The following is a 13,805-nucleotide window of genomic DNA, read 5'->3' as shown; positions in this document are numbered from 1 at the left end:
TGACACAACAGTGAGAATGGACACATTTCAGCAAAAAGCTACCTATAAGGAACGATAAAAAAAAAAAAATTAAATTTTTTTTATGACAATAAATGAAACCAGGTGATAACACAAGTTATTAGTAGATATTTTTACAAGTTAACTTACTAACTGAATACTTAATTTGCAAAAATAATGCTTTATGTTACTCTCACAGCAGAAAGGTATTGTGAAAATTACCACACGACACACACTGGCCAATGGCTAGTAGCTTTTTAGTAAGTGGTTAAGGGTGCTGTGTTAGTAGTTTTAAGAGGTTATAAAATTGGCAGTTATTGGTGGAAATTCTAATTGTGAAATCGATCATCAAAAGTTCACACAGCTAGAAACACTGTAAACAAAAAGGACAAAAACAAAGAGGAGGGTGATCATTAATGTACTGCCTTTACTGACAGGTGAGTGACATGCTGGGTTATTGCTGTAGAAGTGTATCAACAGTCTTTCCATCGTGAATGAGTAGAAAATTAGCAAAGCCATTAGAAGCCTCTCATGAGCAGTGCAGGAAGAGAGTGAAAGATTTTATTAATTAACATCAACATTCACAATTATAGCTGTGAAGAAAAAATATTCTCCAGCTATAAATCTTTGTTTCTGTCCCTTTATACACTGGTTTAGCCACATTTGTAAAAGAAAAAAAGGTGGCTAATGTTTTGAGATTCTATTATTTTGGTAGTCGGTTAGCTAAATTTATATATCTGTATCGTATATATAGTTGTTTCAGAACTGACTTTGTACTAGAGAGCATGTATTGCCTGAGTCATTCAGTGTTATATAGAAGGAGGTGTGAAGATGTTGTCAGTGATATTCATTATAAGCCAGCACATCAGCCCATCAAAGCTCTCTTTTGTGGAGGGGATCAAGAAAGAGGAAATCTAAGGTTTTCCACAGAGATGCCTGTGGTTTGCTCTTTCTCCTGGTTTCATCTTTTCTTGCACTGTTACCTACATGCGCGTCTCATTATGAGGGCTGCAAAGTCCAATCTAAATCTCTCTGTAAATAAAACTTTTCTTTGCATGAGACCAGGAATATGTAAATGGTAAATGGCCTGCATTTGTATAGCGCTTTTCTAGTCCATAGGACCCCAAAGCGCTTTACACTACATACATGTAGCAAAGTTAAGTTGCCTAATGCAAGAGTTTGTTTGTCGTCATTTAAAAAGCAGGAATGTATTTGCCATGCAACACACAAAAGAGCCACACAAAATAAGTAAATGGATATGGAGTATATGGAAAAAGAGTTGCAGAGAGAGGTAACTTTCAGTTAGATGCAGGAATTTCCACTAAGTGACTAACAGCCTGCAGGGTCTTTTCTGTCCGGAGCAGGTTGTGACCCTGCAGGATAGAGAAACTGAAGAATGATCTTTCTGTTGAGAGAAGCCGCTGAGTCATCAGAGCTGCTGAAGACAGGAAGAAGCAGTCTAGAGACCTTTTGACAGGCTCAAGGGCAATTTCAACTGAGATTATCTCATCTTGATGAGCAAATGTCACAGTTTAAATTTTAGATTTCTGTACTGTATTAAATAATTTGCTTGCTGAGAAGACTTTATTGGAAATGTTCAGACTTCTGGGACTGCTTGACACATTTTAACTAGTTTTGGTAAAATGACAGCAGTTTTTAAAGTTGTTCTGTTCATGCAGGTCTACCTTGTTACCAACAAAAAAGTAAAAAAAAAAATAGTTTAGCTGTTTACTTTCAATAATAGACTGACTGCTGTCGGCTAGTATGAAGGAGGAATATCTGGATCTGAATGGTGATCATCCTAACCCAATATGTTATGCTGCTTGCTATATCCTTTCTTTTTTTTATTTATGAAAAAGGTGAACATGATCTTTAAAGTTAGATGATATCCCCCCCAAAGTCTCTCAGACAGAATCCTCAAAGATCCAGTTAGAAAATAAGGAACACACTTTTGCTTTGGACTCACAGCAGGAATGTCACTCCTACCCTCCTTGCCTTCCAGCTCAGTTAGCGTCTCTTTTCCCTCCTCTGGGCTTGGAAACCATGCAGCAAGCTTCAACTTGTGCAGGGGTCGTGGAAAAAAAAGCGGTTACTCTCTAAGTCATAAAGCTTCAAACTAAACTATTCAGTGAGCTCAGATACACAATATTAGAAGTCATTTAACTACAAACAGGTTATAGCAATAAAACACTCATTCTTTTAGTTGTAATGGAAAGCAGTATGTATAGATTAGTATTTTCATCTATTTCATCTTTATGTTTCTCTTCTTGTCTTCCCAAATATTTTCCTCTATACTGTGTAGATTTAATACCAGAATTTGTCTTTTTTAAGGACCAGTGACACCTGTCTAATGCTCATTTAACACTTTTACTGGCCACGTTCTCCATCACAGACAGTCAGGGTAATTTCTAACCCTCTGTACATCCCTGTCTCTGTGAGCAGTTGGTTGCTACAGTTTTGATTTGAAAGGAAACTTTGACTCTATCATTGCTTGTTTGTGTTGTTACAACAGTATATATAAAATAGGCTGTGTGTTTTCATTTTGCTAATAATGTGGGTAATAATGCATTTCACATCTGAGGTTCAGTGAGAGATCAAGAGTATCTCAGACCTGAGATAAAGATTCACAGTAAACATCATTTGCACAGTTGTTACCAAAAAAGGAAACTTTTTTTGGAAGGAATTTTGCCAGAAACATTAGAAATTATTACTGATATTTATACAGCATCCTCCTGTACCTATGAAGTGAAGTCATTTAAACAGTAATCACAGACAGTTAAAAGCCACAACAAACACACACTCATGCATTAAAGCAGGATGTAGGCAAAGGCGTTAAAGGTTCAAAGAGGATAGAATGCAGGAGCAAAGCTGGATAATCAAATCTATAAATACCACAACATGACTTGACAAGTGAGACATGAGGGCAGGAGGCCAAAGGATATCAGAAACATGCATTCCAAAGTAGGACAATTAGGTTTCATCTTCCTTTTAATTTACTTTTGTGTTTAAACTCAGCATATATGGCATGTAAAATCAAGCTTCTAATTTCTGTTAGACCTATAAAACATTTGCTGATATATCACATCAATTTCCATGTTAAATTAGTAAGCTGCCATGCCACCGTGTTGAGCTGAAAGTGGTACGTGTTTTGGACTTAAGCAAAACTCCTTAAATATAAATGAAGTGATTTATGTGAGTATAGGGGCCACCGGGGCTCCTTAATACTCCTTTTTTTTTCTCTCTTTGTAATGTAATCAAAGTTCCCAGAGGGGGGATGTGGGGTCTCTTGTGTTAGACAGCTTACTGCAATTAAATTTTATTTAAGGCTTACAAGAAATCCATTCTCTCTTGCAAATCCGAGTGGATTCCTCTGACTCTGACGAGGTTTGCCCTCCATATAATTATCCTCTGCTCAACAAGGGCTGAGAGAGCAGCTCTCCTTTAACCTCAAAAGCTTTACACTTGTAATTAAATCATAAAATAACAACAACTGCAAATTCAGAATTTTCAAAACGAGAGCTATAACACTGTGATTTGAGGAAACGGGTGCATGCCAGATCACTTTATTGATGTCAGTTTTTAAACTTATGTCATATATCATTCTTTTATTGTGCAGGCACTGAACCTTTAGTTCTAAGACTAACCAGCGAGACACAAACCAGTACAAGCATCCTGACTGTCACTGTGTAAAGTGACACACTTTAGGACAATGCAGGTTTCAACAGGTTAACAGTCTCACAATTTTGTTTTCTGCTAGCTCAGGCTTTCACATTTTTTAATGTTACAACAGCGATCAGCATATAAAAGTTAGCATTACACCCTGACACTCTGACACGAGCTTGTGTGTTTCATTTTGTACTGCTGGGATTTTAATTTCACAATTGGCTTTGGCCCTGTCACTAAGATCAACAAGAACAGAAATCCTTAAATGTGAAATCCAGCCTCACTCTCTTATTTGATGAGTCTTAAGCCTGTGTTGTGTTTTACTGTCGCATTCTTTTGTAAAGCTCTTGTTTTTGAACTTAGTCAACCAGGTATAGTGTTCAAGATTTCTTCCTAAGTCATTTCTGTAGGCTTATCTGACACTATGCCTGTTCTTGTCCCCTTAATATGTCTTTTGATTACTTTGCCCTTGTGACCGACTCTTGAATTAAATGCCTAATTTAACATGGGCCTTTTGTTGGCCTTCTCATTGTTGAAAAGTTCTTTCTAATCGTCCAGCGGGGGATGTGCTGTTGTTGACGGCCGGGGGCCACTCAGTCCGCTCCTATTATGCCACGGGGACAGCGTGTCCTTGGGCAAGGCAGCAGAACTGTCAGGTCTCACTGTCACACTTCTCTGCAGGCAATGCATGGCCAGCCCACAGCGCAGCTAGGGGTCCTTAAGACTGAGGGTAGTGCTGCTCTTCTCCAAGGATGCCTACCTTGGTTGTTTAGCAACCGCTTGTGGGTGACAGTGTTTGTTCATTTGTGTTTTGGTGCTGTGTGATGGAACAGTGGATGTGGGGGTTACAGCGAAACTAACCAAACAACACGATGGGTGCTTTTGTTGGCGCGCTAAAGAGGAGGAGCTATCAGGAGATCCCACAATGTGCCCTTTCGTGCCTCCATGTCATGAGTAAACCAAGTGTACACATATACACACAAGCACAATATACAATGTAGAGCTGTACACATGTCAAAAAATGTAAGCATTTAGAAGACATTTCAAAATAAAATTGAATTGGTTACTTCAGATTTGATCAGATAATGGTGTAATGTTTGGGTACAGTCAGTGTATTGTGTATTGTTTTGAGAACACTGCAGAGAATCATGATGGGAAATGCTATGCAAAGACATTAAAGCAGAATTGGTAATAATGTCATATGAATAAGTAAAATAGTAAGAAAAAGTAAGCAAACACAAAAATGCTTACAGTAATTTGTTATTTATCAAAGTAACTGTGAATACATTTTCTGATGTGACTATTCAAGCCTATTCTTGCCAGCTGAAGGTTTCTACCAGAGCCTAAAAAATACAATTCTGACATCCTCCAAAATTTATGATAGACTTACAAGTGTAGCTGTAGCTTGCATGTCCTGTCATGCGTTGACATGACGCTGCCCTAGATCCAGTGCTGGTAGGATCATGCGTGGGCTGTTATTCAGTAAGATTTAAGTTGGTCAATTATGCTTTTATTACTTTCTGTCTGTACATCAATTGTCTCATCATATTAAACTTGGCCAGAGTTTGAAGTGACCTCACCTTATGAACAAGTAATCCCTCTGATTCAAAAGCTCAGGCTTCAGACTACTCTAAATATTCAGTCTCAGGCAGATTGTTTTAGGGTCTTTATGAAGAGGGAGAAATTCTTAATTTTGTTATCTTAAAGATGGAAGTCCTGGTAATCTGCTGTTTAAACTTCCAGTTTGGGAGGGACATCCACTAAGAAGAAATTTAGCGTATGCCACAGTAACACTAGGGAAAACAGTGGTTGGAGACCGTGGCATGACCAAAACTATTGTGGCCGCGTGCAGTAGACTTGTAATCTCGCTATCTTTGAAATGGTTGCATTGAAGATGGGGACCAGGTCTGTGGCCACTCGCAATTACTTGCCATCTTCAAAGTGACTGTGATAAAACTGCAATAAAAGTGAGTCAGTCTGTTATCGGTTTGTGGTCAAATGAGGTCACATTAGCAATTATATCCAATCTGTTTGTGATCATAAGGCAATTAACTATGACAAATTGGCAAAAATCACAAAATTGTTACTTACTGTTGCAAGATTATTATAGTTAATTAAAAGTAAACTAAAATCAGATGGGAACAAATATTTTGGTTAATTAAAATAAAAAGGAAAATTAGACTTTTGCAAAAACAAAAGAACATCAATTAAAAAATAATTCTAACTGAAGTGATTTTGTGACCTTGCAAAACGGAATGAAATGAAATAAAAACAAAGAGGAGATATCCATAATTTTTTTTTAATTTGTCACTCTGGCAAATTTGTTGCCTAAGGAGGCTTTCATGGACACGTTAACTGAAGATTTGTTTGTCTAATATTACTACTTATATCCCAGAGAGTCCAGCCAGAACCTCAGATTTGAAGTAGAAATTCAGAAATAATAGGCTATTTGACATTTTTGTGGCAATGTATATATAGAAAAGGGATTCAAATGAGCCCAAGTATTTGTTTGCACAAAACACCTTTTCCTACATACAAACAAACCTTTTATCACATCTTTACATGGTAACGCACATTGATCTCTAACACGATTACACCATTTAAGTTGCCCTGCTGATACGGGCATGAGATCAGAAACACTCTATGTGCCACTGCGGAGGGCATGGAAAAACATGTTTTGTTGTTGAATTTAGAGGGATTTATTGACTTAGACTTTTGATTTGTTTTCATTCTTAGGAATCCCTTACTCTGCTACTTCTTTTCTTTATAACAAAATGTTCTGATTAGAGTTTTGTTCTTATGCAGCTCTAAAAATAAATAAAACATAAAAATGTAATTAGAATAAGTAGTACGTCTGCGCTTCACTATCAACAAAACACATGGCTGTATATTTATTAATGTTGACAAAAAGGAGCTTTTTTTAAGATTCCAGATTCCAGTGAGTTCAGGTTTCAAACCCTCCACTGGATACAGTAGCAGAAAGCCACAGACTGCTGGCAACAACTGAATGAACCAGCTTCCTCTTTCTTTCATCTCCTCTCTAATCTTCTGTTTGCGCAGCTCTCTTTCTTGACAGCATAGTTTGTTTAGGTTTTATGCCATCAATAGAGCTGTATTCCTCTGTCTCAGGGTATCACTCACATCTGAAAAGATCATTGGTGATGGATTTGTAGACAGAACATTTCCGCAGATGTTATATCCAGGCTTTGACTGGAAAATGATTAAGGTTAATGGTCTATTTCACCGTAAACGACAGGAAAGAAAAAGCCCAAAACTCCTGCAAGAATCCAAGTGACTGAGTCTGTGTTTAGTCTTTTGTATAGGTACTACAGAAAAAAAATATTTTAAGTCATATAATTATTTCTTAGTTATATGCATATTTTATGCTAATCTGTATAAATGTAATAGTTGATGCAACACATTTCAAAAACATACCTATTAATTTGAGAATGTGGGACATCACCTCAGTAGCTGAACCGAGGAAGTATCATTGCCCTGGCAATGTCCACTTTAACGAAATCCACCTACTGCAACATCTAAAGCTTGTTTATGTTGCACCTACAAAGGTTGATTAAGAAGATACTGTAGAGTGGTTTGAAAACCACTGAAAAAATGTTATAGCTGAGTACTCTAACAGGTAAAAGAGAAGCGCTCGCTTCTTCTCCACTGACCGGCCGTGCTTAGCAGAGAGAAAGAGAAGGTTGTTTTCCTTCGGCCTCGGCAGTCAGTGACTCATGCTGGAACGTGCAGCCAACAGACAGAATTTGACAGTTTAATATTTATGCTGTCAATTCCAAAGACTAACCTTGGTAATTAGGGGAGGTGGTTTCGGACAAATGTATGTGGAGGGACAAAGGCCCCTTTTGTTTGGCTCTTGCAAATGCAGTCACCTCTCCCATGACAACATTTAAAAAAATATGCCCAAAGTCATTGGCAGCCTGATAGGTTCTCTTCTCAGTGTACTGGATGAAGTAAGATTTCCTCATGGGATGAGGGTGGGATGTCACATCAGACTCCATTAGATTGGGGCGTCTCGTTGACGGCAAAGTAATGAGTAGCAGTTGATTTGTTGAAATCCTGAAGATTACTTAACTAAACTGAAATATTTGCTCAAGATTTTGCCAACTTTGGAAACGAGCGTTTACATAGATAGGTCTGGAAACAGTTGCACCTTTTAAAAATTTAGGCTAAAATTACTCCAAAGCAGACATGGCGATGATTACTATAAATGCGCCACCGAGAGCAAATTAGCAACTCAAACGGTCTGATTTGTTTTCAAAACAATGAATCGGTTGATTAAGCTGTGTTTTCTGCTCCAACGCGCTAGCAACGTGTCCACTGAAGGTCCTGATGCCAAATTCATAGAAGATGGATACTATAGGCTACATGATTTAAAATCATGTCCGAGGGTTTCACTGCCAACATTTTTTTTTTTTGTATAGGTACTTTGTATAGCTACTAAACTATGCACTGTAATCATAGTGTTGATTGTATGCTGCTACCCCAGATTCTAGGCGTTGTCCTGTAATCAGCTGTTGTACTGCCAACAGTGTTACCAGATGTTAGCAGGTTCTCATTCACCAGTAACAGCTGATTACCCTTGAAGGCGGCTATTGACCATGATCTGAGCTCTTCATCAACGAGGAACTTCCATCCATCCATTGGTTTTCTTTTGCTTATCCTATTCAGGCTCACCGCAAGGCATGAACTTATCCCATATGAGTCAAGGTATGCACCCTGGATAGGTCGTCAGTCCATCAATATTAGTCAGTATTTGTTGTATAAGCTGTGTTTGTGAGATAAAAACATACTCAAGGAAGCTGTATATTGCAATAACAACTCCTGCCTAAGTGGAAAAATCTGTTTTAAAAATGCTAAAACAGAGATTTAAGTTATGATTTCCTGTCCACTGAAAATCCTGAGAACAAAAATGATGAAAAACAAAAGCCGTTTAACTCCAGAATTAAGTTGACTGTGCTGACATGCATTATATCTATATTATTTTATAGAAACAAATAATCATAGGTAGTCTGCAATAACCACTACATTAGAATAACCTTTATCGTTTCAGCTAAGCTGTGGTCACTGGTCAGTCTAACAGCCATAGCTTGGCTAGTTCACAGTAAAACATTATTTCCTGGTAATGCTCCATTAAAAAAAAAAAAAAAAAGTAATTTAAATTTGATCATAATGAGTGCAACTTTTAAATTCTCATTCACAAGTAAAACCATCGCAGATCATTATTCATAAAATCAAAACTGCAAATTAAAAAAACTGAACGCACTGATCGTTTAAGCAGGGCACATATTTGCAAAACCTGGACATTAACCATTAAAATAAACCACAGAGCCAGCCTTCGAACTTGCAAATACTGACATCATTTATTTTATTTTCCCTTCATCAGCCCACCTGGACAGAGAGTGAGAGTGGAGTACAGGTAGTTGCCATAAACACTCGGACTTTATCGTCTGGGGCGAGCACAGCCAGGATTTATTTTGTGGCACACTCTAGTTTAATGACAGATGACCTCAAGCTATTTATAGGCTGTAAAGGACACCCTGTAACAGCTAAAGTCCATCAGAGTGAGCGATTTCAGGATGAGGCTGAAGTGAAAGGGTAGTAAAGAAAAAAGACATGTCAAATGGAACTTAATGGCTTCGATGTGGCCCAAGGTTTGTGTAAGAGCATAACCGGGCAAAAAATATGGCTAGAGGTCTGAGGACTGGTCCAGACCTTCTAAATCTGGTCTGCAGCTTCATAAAAATAAAACAATCTGCACAAGATACAACAAGTTTGTTAGTGAACAATAAATATTAGTTTAATATTCCAGATTTAGTGATGCAGGACTGTGCTTTACTGATTTTAAAAGTGTGTAGCAATATGTGTTTGTTTTTTCTTCATTCACTGATTCAGGCCTGGAAGATATTTCCAATTAAACTTTGACTCTAAGACAGTCTGCCTTGAGTACGTAATAATTGTGCCTCGTAGAGTTATAATGGACAAAAAACACGAATAGGGTGATCCACTTGATTTATGTATATTGTTATGCTATTTGCACTCCATGAAGCATACTCTTGACTCTCAAAGCACACCCTTCATATGTGATAATCATTCAACACAACAAAAGTTCAAACATGTGAGAATAGAGGGGGTGTGCTTTATACATGGTCATGGGGCCCTTTCAGCCAAGATAAAGTTTTGTTGTGCTTGACCTGGGGATCCCAGCGTTGTTATTGAGCAATATGCTCTGCTTTTTTCAATGAGGGCCCACCCCTCATGCGCTGCTTGTGTTTTATCTCCCCTCTCACAAAGAAAGAGGCCCGGCAAACAGCCACCTTCACACCCCTCTTAGCAGCTCTGCTGAATGAGCTCAAGCCCTTTTCCATTTATACATGAAAATATACTACACACAAAAAAATCCGGGTGATGGTAAGTGTGCAGGCCTTTCTCCTCACTGTGAAAAATTGTGTGTGTGTGTGTGGGGGGGGGGGGGGACTGCGTGATGTACTGAAATCTTCATCTGAATGAGGAAAAAGCACAGGCTCCTAATCGGTGATTGGTCTTGGAAAGTTTATAGGTTTTTCCGAAAAGACGATTGAGGAGTTAAACATTTGACAATAGGCCTGAAAAAAACTCCAGCAGCTTGGAACCTTTATTAAAGTGCCAAATATGAATCACTGCACTGTGGATGCCAGACGCGCCTTTCCTGTGTTGCTAAGAGAGCCCCTTGGACTGAAACAAGGGGGGGTTAAGTGTTTCGGATGGCTGTACAGTGCAGTATGGTACGGTAGACATGACTTGATGCTCCTGTTCCTGCACTGCAGCATGGGTGGTCTCTGTTTGATTTTATACTGCCACCTATTAGCACCATGAGCTAGTGATTTATGTAGCTTCATCAGCACCGTCTGCCACTGGTGAATTGTGGGTATGCTGCCAAAGTCCCGCTGCACCTCCTGCTATGGGGCTAAAGTAAACCACCCCCGAGAGCTGAAAGGAAGAAAAAAACACTGTTTAAGAGAAAAATAGTATGTAGATAAATAACAACCATGCAGAACACTGAGGCCTCCTCCGTGGAGAACGTCCAGCCTAAACATCTGACTGGCTACATATAAGGAAGAGACTGTGTTTGGGTTAAAGCAAGGAGAGAAAAGGGGAATTCATAGTGAAATAGCCAACTAACAGGTCAGCTACTTGGGAAACCGTCAGAGACTGCATGAGATTTTTTTAAGGTCGAATGTTACCAGGAAAAAGCTGTGTGAAAAGACACATCAGGAAATTCTATTAAATCTCACTGCTAGGCTAATTTGCATGAGTAAATATAAGGTGCATAAGGGGAAAATGTGTTGAAAATTAGTCAGTAGAGTAAGTCTGGAGGTATTTTGCATCAGGTTGTGCAGTGTAAAGTAATGGAAACTGCGGGTAAAACCTCTTATTTGCTGCTTGATGAAGAAAAAGGTGTTATTCCCCGTGGGCAGAGCAGAGTAATGGGTTTTGGTTGGTTGTAATGAGGTTGCTAAATTCATGTTGGACCAGTGCTCTGAGCCAATTTCAACAAACACAGGAATGAAAGAAAGGTGGACTATGGATGGGGTTGATTTACAGTAGTCTTTACCATAAGGAGTATATTAGGAGAAAAAAAAACTCCACTCCATCTTCTAATGTGATGCTGAAGGTGCTGCCTTTAAGATTAAAATTCTGATTTGTGGTAAAGACGTCGGGGCTTTTTTAAGTGTCGGGGGCTAATTGCTTCTACCGCAATTGCAGCTCAAGAATGTCAAACTTTATTAATCACCTGTTAAGAAATAATTGCTGGGCTGAGTTTGATAGAAAGATCAAATAGACCTGAAAGGAATAGTGGTCTAGCTCAGTGATTCCCAAAAACATAATCATATAGATATACAATATATTGGCAAACGGCACAGCAGTTCCATGAAATGACTCACAATGACAAGAACATACTTGTGTGATCTTTATTTAATTTTATTATCACAAGAGTAGATTGCACAACATCCCGCACACACACCTGAGGTAATTCTAGCTCATCCAACCCATGAGTCGTACTATCAGACTGCATTAAATCTACTTTACTTAAATAACAAAAGTGTGAATTTATTTAATCTTCAAGTTAAAAGTTATGGATAAGAAGTTCAATTATTACCTGAAAACTATTAATATATACTGAAATATCAATTAATAGATATTAGTAAACAGGTTTTTCTCTAAAACAGCAATCTGTTACAAAGTTACTAAATCAAATCTGATTATTGAATTTTCTTTTTCATCTTTGCTCTTTGATATACTATTGTACTGTTTAAAGCTGAACCAACTACTGCTGCTTAGTTTTTCTTGACATGCAGCTGTCTTGTGTTTGCACATCTTCCAGACCTACATCACAGATATTCACAGAGAACTGTTGCTGTTGGCTGCATGCAGGGTGTGCCTGGTGCCAAAGGCCTCTCCTTGGTGTAAAGCGGTTTCCTTAATTTATGCTGGGTCAGAAACAGAGGTCATACTTTTGAGATGAGAAAAAAAAGCCTTCTATGGTCACACGCTAGCTTTTCAGCTGCCAGAAAGTGTGATCAAACAGTTCCCAATTAGAACCATATAATTTGGTAACATTATGATATTAAAGCTGGCAGCTTGGTTTTCCCAAGCAAAACTAACTTCATGAGCGGCTGACCATAATTTTGGGTTCTGTTGCATTTATGCAGAGGGGTTATGGTGCAGTAGGAGATTGTGTGTGTGTGTGTGTGTGTGTGTGTGTGTGTGTGTGTGTGTGTGTGTGTGTGTGTGTGTGTGTGGCAGGGTTGATAGGAGTTGCTCCAGAGACAGAGAAGTATTCTGGAGAAGAAAACGGTTGGTAAGCATTCAAATATGCATTCGTTTGGCCCAGAAACAACATGTCTTGAGGATGAAAGGGCAGAGAGTAGGTAGGAACATGAGTGCGGGGGAGGCTTTCTGGTTTTTGATTGTCACTTTTAAGGGTGGGAGGGGGTGGAGTACAGGAAAAAAAAAAAAACCTTTGACATGCATCATACAGACTAACTTTACAACTGCTCTCAGTTGTCATAGCGACAAGGAAAAATAAACATAAAAGCAAGTATGACAACTTGTTACTGTTGAAAAAAAAAAAGCCAGATGGGATGAGAAGTCTCAGCATAAATTGTGGTTTAGCATTTTGGGAAATACATTTTCTTTCTAGCTTTTCGATAAGAACATTGATACCACAATTATAGAAATATTACATTAGCCTAGCTTCTGCTTAGCACACAGGTTGGAAACATATTGTCATATAGACTGTATATAAAAGATGTACATAGCCACCTCGGGTTTTTCAGGACACTATTTCTATGGGGACCCTCAGCTACCTTGATCCATGTCATCAGTAAACACTTTTCTGACGAGTTATGGTCATTTTGCAAATTATGGCTCTCATTAGTTTCCATGTAATAAAGCATGACTTTAGAGCTTGTGATTAACAATTCTTCATGTATGAGCATGCAGCATCCCTCTGTGTCACATCTACTCTGCACTTGTGACATTTGGGTTCAAGAAGCAGATGCCCATCTTTTATATACAGTGTGAGCTCCCTACTTTGTCACAGACTCGGTGTTGAAGTGTTGCTCTAGTCTTGTGGACAGACTTGAGTGTGTATGTGTGTGAACATAGGAGCCTATGAAGTTTGATTTTGCCATGTCTTTGCAGCAGTGAAAGCAGCTGCAGCCAGCTCAGCTATGAATACATCACAGTTTGTTAAGCAGTGCCAAGTCTGAGCATCACATTGTTGGCTAAATGTGATTTTTTTTTCTCCAATAATTAATTTGAGAATTTTATCATTTTTGAAACATGATAATCAAAAAATACTTCAGGACCCTTAACATAAAAAATAAGTATTAAAACAGTACTGTATAATATACTGTATAACAAGACTATTTGTAAGGTTTTCATAGAATCACTTTATTACCTAGGGAAAGAGCAGCAGTGGGACCTTTAAGTATGTGAATCAATACCTTAAAATGCATGCATGGCATGAGAAAGAAAAGTTTGCTCAGTTCAGTGAAGCATTGTGACCCTTCATGGCCAGGTCGTCAATGAAGCATACAGGAAGGATCCAAGAGGGAGCGAGGATTCACAGGCAAGCTGAG

This window comes from Copadichromis virginalis, linkage group LG12 (genome assembly GCF_057382275.1).
Source record: "Copadichromis virginalis isolate Kocher_CV1m ecotype Utaka linkage group LG12, C_Virginalis_male_GT1.1, whole genome shotgun sequence".
NCBI classification, from domain to species: Eukaryota; Metazoa; Chordata; class Actinopteri; order Cichliformes; family Cichlidae; genus Copadichromis; species Copadichromis virginalis.
The sequence above is the reverse complement of the archived record's forward strand: the minus strand, read 5'-3'. Positions refer to the sequence as shown.